This window comes from Lutra lutra, chromosome 5 (assembly GCF_902655055.1).
Source record: "Lutra lutra chromosome 5, mLutLut1.2, whole genome shotgun sequence".
Taxonomy (NCBI): Eukaryota; Metazoa; Chordata; class Mammalia; order Carnivora; family Mustelidae; genus Lutra; species Lutra lutra.
In genome coordinates, this window is record NC_062282.1 from 14,175,724 (window position 1) to 14,192,511 (window position 16,788).

Genomic DNA, 16,788 nt, shown 5'->3' on the forward strand with positions numbered 1-16,788 from the left:
CCCATAGTATATAATGTATATCATAATTGCAGTAATTAGGATAGCTTATTTTTTACTTAGTTTATTTGTCCTCCTCCCACAAGGTCTTTACAATAGGCATTCCTCTCTCCTCTAGGCATAATGGAGAGAGCATATGTTCTAGAATGATGTAGATCTAGGCTCTGGTTCTGGCTTTTCCCCTTACTAGTGTTGGCAAAGATGATTAGGCAGGCTGTTTCTTTGAGGGGAAGAGGCAAAGAGGGATAGAATGGCTGTCCAATCAGTGACTAAGAGTATTTCCTATCCCTGCACATGTTTGGTTGTGGTTCTGTCACTACTGACTATGGGTTGTCATTGGAAGTATGTATATCACTTCCTCTGAGGCTTTTAAGAAGTGGGTGTCTTCTCCATGTTTTCCTTTCTTCCTTTTGCTAGGTAAAAATGACTGTGAGTTGATACATTGTAAAGGGTTTTGGTGTCTGAATTATTGCCTGGTGGGGAGCTGCCTGATGGCTAGGAAGCCTTCACTTCCAATTATTATTCAGGTGAGAAATAATTTGTATAATGTTTATTTCTTGCTTATATATTATTATGAATTTCTGTGTGATAGTTATCTCCAAAGATGGCCACCAGTAATTTCTTCACTCTTGGTACATGTTGCTTACTCCTTACCTCCAGAGGTAGAGCTTATTTGCTCTCCACTTGAATCTAGCCGGCTGGCTTTGACTTACAGAATGCAATGAAAGAGGTGTACTAACTCATGATGTGGAGGTCCACCACCTTTTACTTTCTGCTGCTTGGGACCCAGGCGCCCTATGGTGAGCAACTCTTGCCTAATGGAGACTCCACACGGAAGCCTGAGGCTCTCTGGTTAACAGCTCCAGCTACCTGCCACGCAATAGCCATGGGACATTTTCATCTTCAGTGATGATCTTGGGAAGACGGAGAAACTGCCAGTCAACTTACAAAGTCATGAGAGAATATAAAGTGGTTTTTAATATGCACCAAATGGCTTTTGAGTCCTTCTTCTTCTCCTCCTCTTCCTCCTCCTCCTCCTCCTTCTCCTCCTCCTTCTTCTTCTCCTTCTTCAGCAGTGAGCACTGGTCTAAGTAGTACACTTGCTTTTTGACTTCAGTACTTCAGCTCTCATTTCATGATTTGTTCAGTGGAGAAAAAAAACCCTACTGATTTCATAAGGCTGCAGTGATTCAATGAGACAATGATGGAGAATTCCTTATTCTGTGTCCGACATGTGGTAAGCACTCAATGTTTATTTGATTGAATATTAATCTTTGGAAAACTATAAAGAAATGTTCATTTAGAAAGAGAAGGATCAGCTTCATTTATAATCACAAAACGAGAAGTTCTGTGATAGGATACATCTCAGTTCTATACCTTCTTGCCTTGAAAGGAGACCTACATTTTGTGATTGCATTTTGAGTTTCTTCAGCTAGCTTCCTCTTCATCTTTGTATTCATCTCAACATATTTTCTTCTATGAATTCCCACTTCAGTTTTATATAACACATCTATTCTTGCTCCTTAGTGAGAACACTGAGAAGTTATTCTCTTACTGATTTTTTCTCCTGCGGTGTTTTTTTTTCAGATGTATTCTCCTTTTCTGTTAGGTGTAGGATTATTCACAGACCTCATACATAATTGTCCTATTTATTAATTCAACAAACATTTAGTGTGCACCCATTGTATGCTAAGCTCTAAATTAAATTTGGTTTCCCTCTAGACACACCTAATTCCTCACTATGAGTTCTATTTTTCAGATCAAGGTAAATTATGGTAAGAATATAATTTATAACATTCTATATAGCCTATGGGTCAAATCTAGCAAAAAACCTGCTTTTTTCCAATAAACTTAATTGGAACATAGACATTCATTTTTTAAAAAAAGGATTTTTATTTATATATTTGACGGGGAGAGACATGGAGAGAGAGGGAACACAAGCAGGGGGAATGGGAGAGGGAGAAGCAGACTTCCTGGTGAGCAGGGAGCCCGATGTGGGGCTCAATCCCAGGACCCTAGGATCGGGTGCCCCGACGTTCATTTTTTAGTATATTGACTGGGCTGATTTTGTGCTTCAATGGCGGGATTGATCAGCTCTAACAGAGATCATCTAGTCCATAAAACCCAAGGTATTTACTATCTGAACCATCATTAAAAAAAGGTTGTCAACTTGACGTGTGGTAATATGAATAGTTTTGGTTGGTATAGTTTGAAAGGTTCTGACTACATGGGTGTGAGCTACTTTGACAATGGAAATTCTGAAAACTATACCATATGGTAAAGGAAAAGATATAGGCAATTTTTAGTGTTTAAAAGAGAAGCTTGGTGGGGGGCAGGGCTCTAAAATTTAAAAATGACAGATATGATTGATACACATCACTTCTGCTTACAAGTGGCATACCACTTGTTGGAGAATAAAATAGGAGGATATTTAGAAAGGCAACCTGGAGTTTCTATGAGGAAAGGAAATGTGAATACTTTTGGACTTAGCAATTATAGCAGGGAATGATTGCTAGCAAAATGTTTTCCTATGTGTAAAAAGAGGCACAGTCGGGGATGTTGACTGGGGCTTTTGTTCATAATCGCTAAAGCTGGGAAACAACCCTTAGCAATGAGGAATGACTAAAAAGCATGGAATGGGTGGACCCATTCTATACATGGTTTTTTAATTGAACAAATGCAGCCATTAAAATGAGTGAAGTAGGGCCCCTGGGTGGCTCAGTTGGTTAAGCATCTACCTTCAGCTCAGGTCATGATTCTGGAATTCTGGGATCAAGCCCCACATTGGGCTCCCTGCTCATCAGGGAGCCTGCTTCTCCCTCTCCCTCTACTCCTTCCCCCTGCTCATTGTCTCTCTCATTTAGTCTCTCTCTATCAAATAAATAAATACAATCTTTTAAAAGAAGAGTGAAGTAGTTTTATATGTTTCAGACTCAAAAGATTGTCAAGTTTTGCTATATTCTGCAGCACAACATTTTATACTACTTCAATATTTTAAAAACATATGTAAATATTTGTGTATATAGTTAAGGCTAAATTCAACTGCATGTGATAGAAAATTTCAACTTAGAGATGCTTAAGCCAGGCAGAACTTAGTCTTCTGTCACATGAAGTCCAGGCAGTGAGTTCAGGGCTGCCATAATGAGACCTCTATGGTTTGAGGAGGCCACACTCCTATCTTGTTGCTTGCTGTGGGTCATTTTCACATGGATGGCATCTATATTCCATGCAGCATAATGAGGAAACAGGTAGTGTCAAGGGGAGGGTTGATTATATGTTACTTGGAATTTGAAGATTGCCATTGTGGAAAGGAAAGTCATATCTTGGTCACTATAGTGCTGTAAGATGAAGACAAGGTAAAAAGGTAATTTGTTGGATATGAAGTGTTTTCAAACAGGAGTTGGGTCACAGAATTTGGAAATTATCAGGTAAAGAAAGGCTGTTAACGATTCCTAGCCTAAAGACATTTAAAGCTAAGGGGAATGTCAGCTTTGACTTAGTCATTTTACATCTTCTAATAGAGTCTCAAAAGGAATATTCTAATGCACTTGAAAGATGTTAACCTTTCATGCCAAACATCTTTAAAAATTATACATATGCCTATAATTTTTATTTACTTATTTCTAGATTATTTCATACATTATTATTAGTGAGGGATAATAATTTTACATTGGTATTCAATACATGGACTCTGGAGTCTAATTTCTACTCAGAAAATCTATTTCCCACATCAACTTAGTTATCCTTCTTTGTTTCAGTTGTTTCATGTGTAGCAAATGGACAGCACCTCACAGGGTTGTGACAAATGACCTCACATGCATAGAGCATTGCCAATGTTTGATGGATGGCAATATTAATTAAAAATAACTCATTTAGCTGAAAACATGCCTTTGTTAAAAAGAACATGATTACATTTATAATTCAGAATAAACTATTAGGAAGAAATCCTGTGGAAAACTGAATACTTTTGTTCTCATGGTATCTACTTTCTCTCATTGGAGGCACAAAATGAGTTCACAGTCCTGAAGACATTTTTTGACTCCGGCATATATAAATCTTACATTCAACATCATAGAAACAAATCAAGTTAGCCCTGGAAGACATCTTGGAGGCCATTTATACCATAGTCCTCATTTTGTAGATTGGGAAATAGAGAATTGGGGTTGAATGATTGACCTAAACTCATAGAGGTAGTGTATCAGAACTTTGGTAAAAATGTCTTTTCAATCACTTACCTTGGACTTTAAGCATTAGGTACTGTGTTTGCTGGGGGAATGGTGAAAATAAGATGCTTTTGACATTCCAGACTAAAAAAAATTAATCTAAGCTTTTTTTTTTTTTTTTAAACCTAAGCTTTTACTGGAGATAAATGTTTCCACGACATTTTAAAAAAGATTTATTTAGTTATTTTGAAAGAGAGAGTAAGAGAGGGAGACAGAGAATGTGCATTTTGGGGCAGGAGCAGAAGGAGAGGGAGAAAGTTTCTCAAGCAGACTCTCTGCTGAGTGCAGAGCCTGATGCAGGGCTTAATCTCATGACCCTGAGATCATGACCTAAGCCAAAAATCTAGAGTCAGATGACTGAGCCACCCAGGTGCCCCATCCACGACATTTTTAAGGAAATTTATTTATTTATTATCTTCTCTTGTGAAACTAATTATGGCACATCTCTTTTGAAGGGATAAAGTGGCATAAATTTCTTACTGTTTTCTCTTTCACCTCCATCCTTTGTTCCGAGTTGCTTGCTTTGTAAACTTGCCATTAATGTAAAATATGGGTTCTCGTATTAAAAGGGAATCATCAGGGACGCCTGGGTGGCTCAGTTGGTTAAGCAGCTGCCTTCGGCTCAGGTCATGATCCCAGCGTCCTGGAATCGAGTCCCACATCCTGCTCCTTGCTCGGCGAGGAGCCTGCTTCTCCCTCTGCCTCTGCCTGCCATTCTGTCTGCCTGTGCTCGCTCTCTCTCCCTCTCTCTCTGACAAATAAATAAAATCTTAAAAAAAAAAATCAGAAAAGGGAATCATCATGGCAGGAACCGGACATCTAGGTGTTTAGGAAAACAAGTTTTAATGAAATGGGAAACATAAAACACATTTGAACTTAAAGATGTCTGAATTTTCTGGCTCATTGATTTAATATTAATAAGTTTGAAGAACTAAAGATAGAATACACACATAGTTCACAGCATTTGGGTAGAACAATTTTTATTTGTTGTCTGAGATAATTTCTCTCTCACTTGAATTGTTTTTATCTCTAGAAAATCTACACAGAAAAGAAAGCGTTGGTTATGTGGTATCATTTGAGCTGGTCTGCAATTAATACCTGTATCTCTCAGGATGATTGTTGCAGATAACAATGTCCAGTCTTGCTAGTTAAAGCAGAAAGGGATTTCCAAGGGATGTAGGGCTGCTTATGTAATTTCCAGGAGTGCCAGATAACCAACCTCGCATGCAACATCCAGACACTGGACTCTTCCAGTGGAAATCTACTGCCACTGATGTCACCGCCTCTCAGCACCCACAGCACTAGGGACTGAACCTTTAAAAGTCTTTACGGCTATCGTCACAGAAGACCATGCGTGGGCAAGCTTGAGGCTCTTGGTGTTGACTTCCATCTTCCAAATCTCAGTAACTGAATCTGCTTAGTTGATGGTTCACGTACAGAATCCTCACTTCAGGGGAAGCTATGAAATTCTCAGGCCTTAAATTCTCCTTATAAGGAGATTGGAATAGAGATGGCCTCAGCAAAATTGCTGAGAGGGTAGACAGTAATCTGCACATGTTGTCTGGAAGACTTTTTTATGAGTTGTTGGTAGGGACAAGTTTATCAGAATGCATATCATTTCCAAAGAGGAAAGTGGCAGAGAAACGAAGAAAATACACTTTGTGTAAAATATACTTTCAATGGGAATAGGAGAAAAATCTACTAAATTTAGTTATGTAACTTGGCTCATATACAGACAATTCTATTTTAATTCTAGAAGGAGTATTAAGAGAGGGATTAGAATATGGGTAGACCTTACTTTGTGTATTTCCAAAATGCATGGATTTCAGTTACCACCATCTAGTTAGACATACAGTATGGCTTAAATTTCAGTTACCACAGTCTATTAACGGTGTGTGATTGCATGAAGTAGAAACTTCACTGTCAGCTCTTTCCTGCACAAATAAATCACTATATAAATGACCGATGGGTGTCATGATCAATGACTGATCGTGTTCCTTCTCACAGAGTCTATTGGTGACTGGCCATGGGACATCGGTTACCCACACACAAGGAGCAAAGCATGTAGTTGTTGCTCTTTGACTTCAGTAATAAACCCACACGACATTTCACAGAACTAGATAGCAGGAAGAGGAAATTGGCCAACAGAGATGAAAGCTTAGTGGAGAAACACAAAGTGATAATATTGACAGTGAAATTCACATGGAAAGTTACATGCAGCTGTAGGACCAGCTGACTGTGGGAAAACGGATGCTGCCAGTGGTTGAGAGACCCTGGGTGTGCAGCAAGAACAACTTAGTGATGCAGAGTTACTCACCTAAATGAGGAAAGCTGTTGAGGTGAAAAGGATGATGTCTCAGAGGAAGTGACACTAGCAAAAACTTCACAGCAGAGGAACTCTCAGAGATACCTCATGACATGAAAAACGTAAAGGAAAAATGCTGCAACAGATCCAGACTGAAAAGAGTATGATAGTTCCCCAAAACAGAAAACAATAGTCACTCCATATTTTAAGTTAAATGATGAGAAGAAAGCAAGCGATCTTCCAACTATTCTTGATAAGTTTTTATTTTTTTAACAAAGAAATAAACATATTTTAATTCTCCATGTTTCTAATGTTTTAAAGTATAGTGTATTAAATAAATATTAACTTTACTCTATTTTTTCCTTTCTATATAGTTATAATCAACAGCAGGAAACTTTTAAACTTTTGACAAAAATTTTTGAAAGTTATGGAATAACTAATTCTGCCCATGAATTAGTAAAATCACTTTGTGTGGTTTCACATGGCACAGTTATTTATATGGTCCATACCACATGCATGAAGAGGATCTGCCTGCACTTAAAATGAGGGTAAGTAAACATCCCCTAGGTCTATATTGAAAGAATCACTTCCTGGTTGAAAGGTTAAATGTGCCTTACCAATTAAGACTCCATATTAAAAGCACTGGATTGAAGGCCTGTTCATAGAGCATTTTAACACAGATTAGAAAAAAGAGAACTGTCCTTATCTATCCTGGCTATGGTGAAAATGGGGTTCCATTAGATATGACCCTGCTGTGCATTACATAGCCTGATTATGTATGGGTGGCCCAGGCTGGTTTAAGGGAATCTCAGTCTAAGTTACAACAACAGCAGCACATGTCGTTGGACCACAGATGCTGAGCAGAGAGCTCTCATTCTCAACAGAGCAGGTGGGAAAAGGTCCAAGGTGGACATGGGTATCCATCAGTGTCTTGAAGGTTAAGAACCAGGGCTGGGTTGAGGGGGAGGCAAGTGGGGCCAAATCACTAAAATGTGGGGTCAGAATCTGTCTTCACTTAAATTTTTGAGGTTTTATTCATCATGAAATTTTTGCATTCATTTTGATTTTTAAAAGTGATTCACTAAAAAGTGATGTAGTTTTATTAGTGAGTTTGTTGGTGCTTTCCCCTAAATTTCGTGCCTAAGTGACTACCCAACTTACCTTATCATGTTGCCCACCTTACAACTTTATGAGGCAACTTATATTGTACTGCAGATCCACTGTTAAAAGCAAGGGAAACAGCATGGCCAGGACTTCAGGGACTAGAAAGAGAGAAGAACTGTGATCCTTTTTAAAATGTTCTTTGTTGTTCTGAATGTAAAATACTGGCCATGTTCATGGTTCAGTTTGGCTACAAATGACAGGAAATCATACTCACCTCTGAGTAGCTGTCAGAATATGAGCTGCAGAATATGACTGCAATTTTTGACAAGCTATGTGATTTTTTTTTGTGTTTAGAAATTCAGGTATTACTTTACACATGTAGGGTTGCTTGATTTAGGGAATAAAAACATGGAACACACAATTAAATCTGAATTTTAGATATGCAACAAATAATTTCCTAGAATAGGAATACTCCATGAAATATTTATATAGACTTATCCTAAAAAAATCATCCCCTATCTGAAATTCAAAATTAGTGTCCTGAATTTTATCTGACATGTCTACACTCTGTGAAGCTGCGATGGTTTAGGGAAGGTTAATTCCCATCTCCTTAGCTGGCCTGGCCACAATGTTTAGGTCTGGACATGTTAATGAAAATCACATATTAATGCCTTGAATCAGAAGTGGTTCTGCAGACAGTAAATTTCTTTAAATGTTAACTCATGTTAACATAAAACAACTTTTTATAATTGGGTAGGCACCTCTTTTTCTGTCCTTTTTTTTTAAATAATTTTTTTACTATTTTTTTTTAACATATAATGTATTATTAGCCCCAGGGTACAGGTCTGTGAATCACCAGGTTTACACACTTCACAGCACTCACCATAGCACATATCTTCCTCAATGTCCATAACCCAACCACCCTCTCCCTACCCCCCTCCCCCTGGCAACCCTCAGTTTGTTTTGTGAGATTAAGAGTCTCTTATGTTTTGTCTCCCTCCTAATCCCATCTTGTTTCATTTATTCCTTTCCTACCCCCAACGCCCCCCACGTTGCCTCTCAACTTCCTCATATCAGGGAGATCATATGATAATTGTCTTTCTCTGATTGACTTATTTCTCTAAGCATAATACCCTCTTGTTCCATCCATGTCATTGCAAATGGCAAGATTTCATTTCTTTTGATGGCTGCATAGTATTCCATTATATATATATACCACATCTTCTTTATCCATTCATCTGTTGATGGACATCTAGACTCTTTCCATAGTTTGGCTATTGTGGACATTGCTGTTGTAAACATTCAGGTTCACCTGCCCCTTCAGATCACTACATTTGTATCTTTTTTTTTTTTTAAGATTTTTATTTATTTATTTATTTGACAGAGAGAGAGATCACAAGCAGACGGAGAGGCAGGCAGAGAGAGAGAGAGAGGGAAGCAGGCTTCTTGCTGAGCAGAGAGCCCAATGTGGGACTCGATCCCAGGACCCTGAGATCATGACCTGAGCCAAAGGCAGCGGCTTAACCCACTGAGCCACCCAGGCGCCCACTACATTTGTATCTTTAGGATAAATATCCAGTAGTGTGATTGCTGGGTCATAGGGTAGCTCTATTTTCAACTTTTTGAGGAACCTCTATGCTGTTTTCCAGAGTGGCTGCACCAGCTTGCATTCCCACCAACAGTGTAGGAGGGTTCCCCTTTCTCTGCATCCTCGTCAGCATCTGTCATTTCCTGACTTGTTAATTTTAGCCATTTTGACTGGTGTGAGGTGGTATCTCATTGTGGTTTTGATTTGTATTTCTCTGATGCCAAGTGATATGGAACACTTTTTCATGTGTCTCTTGTCCATCTGGGTATCTTCTTTGCAGAAATATCTGTTCATGTCCTCTGCCCATTTCTTAATTGGATTATTTGTTCTTTAGGTGTTTAGTTTGATAAGTTCTTTATAGATTTTGGATACTAGCCCTTTATCTGATATGTCGCTTGCAAATATCTTCTCCCATTCTGTCAGTTGTCTTTTGGTTTTGTTAACTGTTTACTTTGCTGTGCAAAAGTTTTGATCTTGATGAAGTCCCAATAGTTCATTTTTGCCCTTGCTTCCCTTGCCTTTGGCAGTGTTTCTAAGAAGAAGTTGCTGTGGCTGAGGTCGAAGAGGTTGCTGCCTGTGGTCTCCTCAAGGATTTTGATGGATTCCTTTCTCACACTGAGGTCCTTCATCCACTTTGAGTCTATTTTTGTGTGTGGTATAAGGAAATGGTCCAGTTTCATTTTCCTGAATGTGGCTGTCCAATTTTCCCAACACCATTTGTTGAAGAGGCTGTCTTTTTTCCATTGGACATTCTTTCCTGCTTTGTCAAAGATTAGTTGACCATACAGTTGAGGGTCTATTTCTGGGCTTTCTATTCTGTTCCATTGATCTATGTGTCTGTTTTTGTGCCAGTGCCATACTGTCTTGATGGTGACAATGTTGTAATAGAGCTTGAAGTCTGGAATTGTGATGCCACCATATTTGGCTTTCTTTTTCAACATTCCTCTGGTTATTTGGGATCTTTTCTGCTCCATATGATGTTTTCTTTCCTTCTTTGGACTGATAGCACATTAAAAATTATTATTATTAATTATTAAAATTATTATTAAAAACAGGCTAATAGGGGTCAGCCTTCATCTTTTTATCTTATTCTTTTGACAGCTAATGACTGAAAAGGAAACCATGTGAGACCAAAATATGAAATCAGTTTTCCATATCACAGCTGGATGTGGCTTGTTCCTTTGTTCATGATCTATCAAGGCGTGTAATTTCAAGCAACGTTCCTCTTCTGATCCGTGTAATGATTCTTTTATTTTTCTTTTAGGTTTTTATTTAAATTCCAGTTAGTTAACACACAGTGTAATATTAGTTTCAGGGGTGCGACACGGTGATCCAACACTTCCATACGCACCTGGTGCTCATCCCAAGTGCTCTCCTTAATCTTCATCACCTATTTCACCCACCCCCCTGCCCACCTCTCCTCCAGTAACCAGCAGTTTGTTCTCTGTAGTTAAGGGTTTGCTTCTTTGTTTGCCTCTTGCTCTCTTTTCCTCCCCTTTGCTCATTTTTTTTGTTTCTTAGATTCCACATATGAGAAAAATCATATGGTATTCATCTTTTTCTGACTACTTTTACTGACTACTTAGCATGATACTGCGTAGACTCCAGCATGTGTTTTGAAGCCATGGCAGATTATCTATCTATCATCTATCATCTATCATGTATCTATGTCTCATCTATCATCAATCTATGTATCATCTATTTATCTATCATCTATCTATCTATAATATTTCATATTTGTAATTTGATTAGTTAGATGGCTAATAGCAAATCTAGCATTCAAATAGTGGTAGAGTTAGGAATATTGGCCTGTATTAACCACAGTGATTTACACTTTCTGTTTACATCAGGAAAATCTTAGTTATACTTCTCACTTGCCATTTTGTTTTTGAAATTGGTTCTTTATTTCTTTTGCTTTCAAGTTTTTCCTAAAGGTACCTTCATGCCAAAGCCAACACAAAACATTATTTCACACTTAGTGAAATATGTCTTGGTGTCATTCCTCCTTGTATTGGTCCCCTTGCTCTAATTGCCAGGCACCTTTCCTAACCTGGCGACAAACTCATGCCATTTCTAGTCTACCCAAGCTTGTTCTTGTCATTTCAATATAGAATGCTGGAAATACCCAACCCTCTTGTTCTGCTCATCTTCTCTGATATTTAAATCTTAGAGAGATTGATGGAGAGAAGTCACTTTTTTCCTGCTCCTGATGAATTTATCCCATTGCTTGGGTGTTATATCCTTAGTGTCTGTGAAGCCACTGGGTAAATCTGTTGGATTGAGAACTTGCTACCAGGGTTGGAAATAAGTGCATAATGTTGAAAGACTCCTGGACCCATCGAAGATTCTGACAACATGCCAGGCACAGAGCTAAGTGTTATGGGTGTGATCATGAATCCTTTGGTTTTAAAGAGTGTGTGCTTGTGGGAGAGATGAGCATGCATGAGTAATTTGATGACAGTTTCATTTATTATTGTTATTTAATGCTAGTGTTTTGTATAGAGAATGATGTGAGCTGAAGTAGGATTAAAGATGATCTTTTCAAGCAAGGTAGGAGAGAAGCTAGTGTGGTTATAGACTCCCATGGCACTGTTAGGTGATGCTTGTCCCATAGCTGAATAGCGACAGTAACACCGAACACCATGCACTGTGAATGTTGATTTTGAAATTAAATTGCTTTTGCTGCTAAATACCAAGAGGATGGGGGCGAATTTAATTTCTTTTCCTTCTGACTGTGAGCAACTAAAGAAATTTCTGCCTCCAACCATGGCCCTTCTCAAAGTCAGGTATGAGAACTAGAGCTCCAACGTAGAAGAGGTTGGTTGTAAAATCGATTAGATCTGGCAGGAAACATTTAAGTTTGGCAGGTTTCCCAGGAGTCACATAGTTTGGGAGCCGAGCAGAAATGCTCCACCAAGTTAAATGCTCAGGACCTGTCACCATTCAATTGTCTGCCAGCAGTAAAAGTCAATGAGCTTGGGAAGGAGGTGGTTCCAGATTCTTGAACATCTTTATAGCAAGAGCTATCAAATATAAATAGTTTTTTTTTTCTCTTTGAAAACATATTTTTTTCTTAGCAGGATCCTAGCAATTTTTATTTTTATTTTTTTTTTAAAGAACAGAGAAAAAAATAAGGCAGAAGAAATACATGGTATCTGAAGCCTTATAAACAAAATATTTGACAGAATTTTCTAAAACTGAAATCTTGTTTAAAGAGAAATCTGAGCCCTGGGATAAAGACTATCTTCAGAGTCCCCATAGGACACTTTAGCTCTTATTTGAATCTGACTCTGACGCCTTGGCCTTGACAATAAACTATATCAACAATAAATCAGGCTCCCCGTGGTTGTTCTTTGTTCTGGTGTCGGAGCTGAAGGAGTATGAGAAGACTCTGTTCTTCCCAAGTCAATTCCATTCCATTCCATAAATGTTTGTTGATTTCTCCTCTGTAGTATTTATTTATTGGGGTGGTGGATTTGGCAGGGTGGGGAGGAGACTATTTCAGTGATGCTTAATTCACATCTCTCAGGTCAGATTTAGCACAATGTCTAGAGAATCCATAATTTGTGCTGAGTGAGGGATTCATTCTGAATCCCTGAAAATTACTGTATTGAATGTGATTTATTTTGAGATACTTTGGCATATTCAGTGGGGTACCCACAAACACATACAGAGTACATTCTATCTCTTGGGTCAATTAATTAACATTTATAGTATTCTAGCCAGAAATATATATTCTAGAAGCGGTTGTTTAGCACTTGAAAAACTAAAGCCTGATTCTCCAGAGGTGGCTGAATAAAAGTGTGCCAGCTAACTTTTTTTCTCATCAATCCTAGAAAGTTTAAAATTTGCACAGTGGAAATTGGTGAAATAATTATGCTTAAAATATGTGAATTGGCTGGAAATATTTTTTCCAGCCCTATTGAAATATAGTTGACATATAACATTGTGTAATTTTAAGGTGTATAATGTGTTGATTTAATATAATTATATGTTATAATGTGATTACCATTATAGTGTTAGCTGACGTCACATACATTATGTCTCATAATTACCGTTTCTCTTTTGTGGTGAGCACATTTAAGATCACTCTTTTAGCAACTTTCAAGCATATAATATGGTATATAGTTAACTGTAATCACAATGCTGTGCATTGGATCCCCAGAACTGACTCATAACTGGAAGTTGGTGCCCTTTCACCAATATCTCCTCATTCCTGCTGCCACCATACCCCACAGCCCTCAGCACTTGGTAATCACTATTTCACTATGTTTCTATGAAATCAGCTGTTTGAAATTCCACATATAAGGGCTATTATATAGTATTTGTCTTTCACTATCTGACTTACTTCATTTAGCACAAGGCCTCGAGGTCCTTCCCTGTTGTCAGAAACAACTGGATTTCCTTCTTTCTCATGGATGAATAATACCCCATTGTATATATATACCACATTTTCTTTATCCATTCATCCACTGATGCACACCTATTTTGTATCCATAGCTTGACTATTGTGAATAATTCTGCAATAAACATGGGAGTGCAGATATCTCTTCAATGTCTTGTTTCATTTCCTTTGGCTATATACCCAGGAATGGGATTGCTGGATGATATGGTAGTTTTATTTGTAATTTTTTTGAGGAATCCACATACTGTTTGGAATTGTGGCTGCATCAGTTTACATTCCCACCTAGAGTGCACAGGGTTTTCCCCACATCCTTCACATCACCAACACTTGTTACAGCTTGTCTTTTGGTATCAGCCATTCTAACAAGTATGAGATGATATATCATTGTGATTTTGATTTGCATTTTCCTAATGATTAGAGATGCTGAGCGTCTTTTCATGTACCTGTTGGTCATTCCTTCGGGGGAAAAAAATGTTTATTCAACTCTGTTGTCCATTCTTTTTTTTTTTTTTTTTTTTAAGAAAAAGACTGTTAGCAGGGGAAAGAGAGAATCTTAAGTAGGCTCCACTCCCAGCATGGAGCCTGAGGCAGGGCTTTGGAGGATGGAAAGGTGGGGCATTGGGGCTTGGTAGTGAGCTGGATCTCAGGACCCTGAGATCATGATCCAAGCCAAAATCAAGAGTTGGTCACTTATCCAACTGAGCCACTCAGGTGCCCATGTACATTTTTAAATTGATTTTCAAAAAAAATTTTTTTTTTTTTTTTGCTACTGAATTGTATTAGTTCTTTATATTTTTTGGATATTAACCCCTTACCAGATACATGACTTGCAAGTATTTTGTCCCATCTGGTAGGTTGCTTTTTCATTTTATTGATTGTTTCTTTTGCAGTGCAGAAGATTTTTGATGTAATTCCACTTATTAAATTTTTCTTTGTTGTTTGTGCATTGGTGTCATATCTAAAAATCATTGATGAGACCAATGTCAGGGAGCTGTCTTTTTAATTTTCTTCTAAGAGTTTCATGATGTCGAGTCTTATGTTAAGTCTTTAGTCCATTTTGAGTTATTTTTTGTGAATGGTGTAAGATAGGAGTCCACTTCCATTTTTCTACACGTGGTTGTCTGGTTTCCCCAACACCACTTCTTGAGGAGATTATCCTTTTCCTACTGAGTATTCTTGGCTTATTGGTCAAATATTACTTGACTGTATATGCAGGGGTTAATTTTTTGGGTCTTAATTCTGTTCCATTTGTTCATGTGTCTATTTTTCTGCCAGCACTACACTGTTTTGATTACTATAGGTTTGTAGTATAGTTTGAAATCAGGAAATGTGACGCTTCCAGTTTTGTTCCTTTTTCTCAGGATTGCTTTAGCTATTCAGGGTCTTTTGTGTTTTAACACAAATTTTAGGATTTAAAAAAAAATTTCTGTAAAAAAATACCATTGGAATTTTGGTAGGAATATTATACAGTGATGATCTCCCTTGTGTGAACAGGGTCTAAGAATCTAGTGTGCCTACAGATCTGCTAGATAGTGCTGTAGGCTTAGGATTCCAATCTTTTCCCTGGCTGCTGTGCGTGGAGGATCTTGGAGCTTCATTCTGCCTCGCTCATTAGCCAAAATCCTGCCACCAGAATATTGACACATCTGCTTTGAATGAACTTATTCGACAAAGTGGGCCCTGTGTGTCTTTAAGATCAGAGAGTAAAGACTTGATTTGGTTTTCAGAACAGGTACATGACTGCATGTGTGAAGGGATATGTAACCATTTTTACCTTCCAGTCCTCCTGGCTGAATTCCACCAGAGACTTCTTTCACTGAAAGCAATCTTGTGACTGCTAATTGCAGGAGAGAAACACAGTAGCTCTCGTCTAACTCTTTGTTTCGGTGACTAGAAATGCCTTAAAAAATTATGATATCGCTGATATTCATGAATGACTTCTGATCAGCACCCACCAGTGTAGACTGTGTCAATAAATACTTTCTAGAGTTTTTTCCTTTAGTAGCACCAGAGGGGAAAGGATTTTGCTAATTAGGAGCATGATTGGAGAAAATAATGTATTATATACCTCTAATTATATTTCTTTACCTTTAGATGAAGCTTCTAAGAGGTGTTTGGCGTTTGAAGAATTTTCAAAAGAATTTTTCTTTTTATGCTTCATCTACCATGACACATTTTTCTCTGGGAGCAAAGTCAGAGAAGGGTATTTGGAAAGAAAATTCTGTTGCCATGATTAAAAGAAACATTCACAGCTTTTTAAAAGCAGTTATATGTGGAAGGAGCCTTGGTGCAGAAAGTGGGGTCAAGCAAAGCATGGGAACTCAATTTTCCCAAACCTGTCTAAAGGACGTGTTCAAAAATCTTATCCAGAAAACTCTCGGGATCTAAACGTGTAGACATTCATTCGAAGACAAAGTAAAAGGAGACTTTGTGGACTTATATGAAAATCTGAACATTTTGCTTAAAGTCCCTCTAAAATGAACATCGCAGGAACACTAAAGAACTGATCAAGAAAAACAAACTTATTAGTTAAGTAATGAAGACCCCGAAGAGAGAACAGAAGAAAATCACTTGGTTGAAATATATTTGTCTTTTCAGAATGCTTGCTCTTTTGCTTATATTTTGAAGGGAGCACTCTGAGTTTCCAGGAAATTATTTACCTTACTACTATCCTTTCTCTGCCCTTGCTCGGGTATGTGGCTCCGGTTCTAATACCTGTAAAGAAACGATGACTTATTATGTGTGCTTTCATTCCTTCCAGAAAACGGATTTTATTAGCACCTACGGCTTGCCCATAACACATTTGCAACCACTTCATTTGTTGGACCTAGGAAATAAAAATGAGATTTCCTTTAACAAAATGATATTCTGACATTCATAAAAATGAAGTAGTAGGATCATTCAGCTAGCCCAGAAGGCCGCATGCCAAAGTGATAACAGTTTAAATAACATAAAGTACAATGTCAAAGTAGTTCAAGTAATAATACGTAAATTTCTACTAAAGAATAAGGAGAAAAAGACACTTCTTTTTACTGCAATGTACCATAAAGAGCCCACATTCTGTAGGACTCGTTTGGATATGGCCAATGAAAACTAGCAGTTGATATAATCTAATTTGCTTTCAATACTCTGTAACAAAATGAGACGCAGAGAACAAATGATTCTA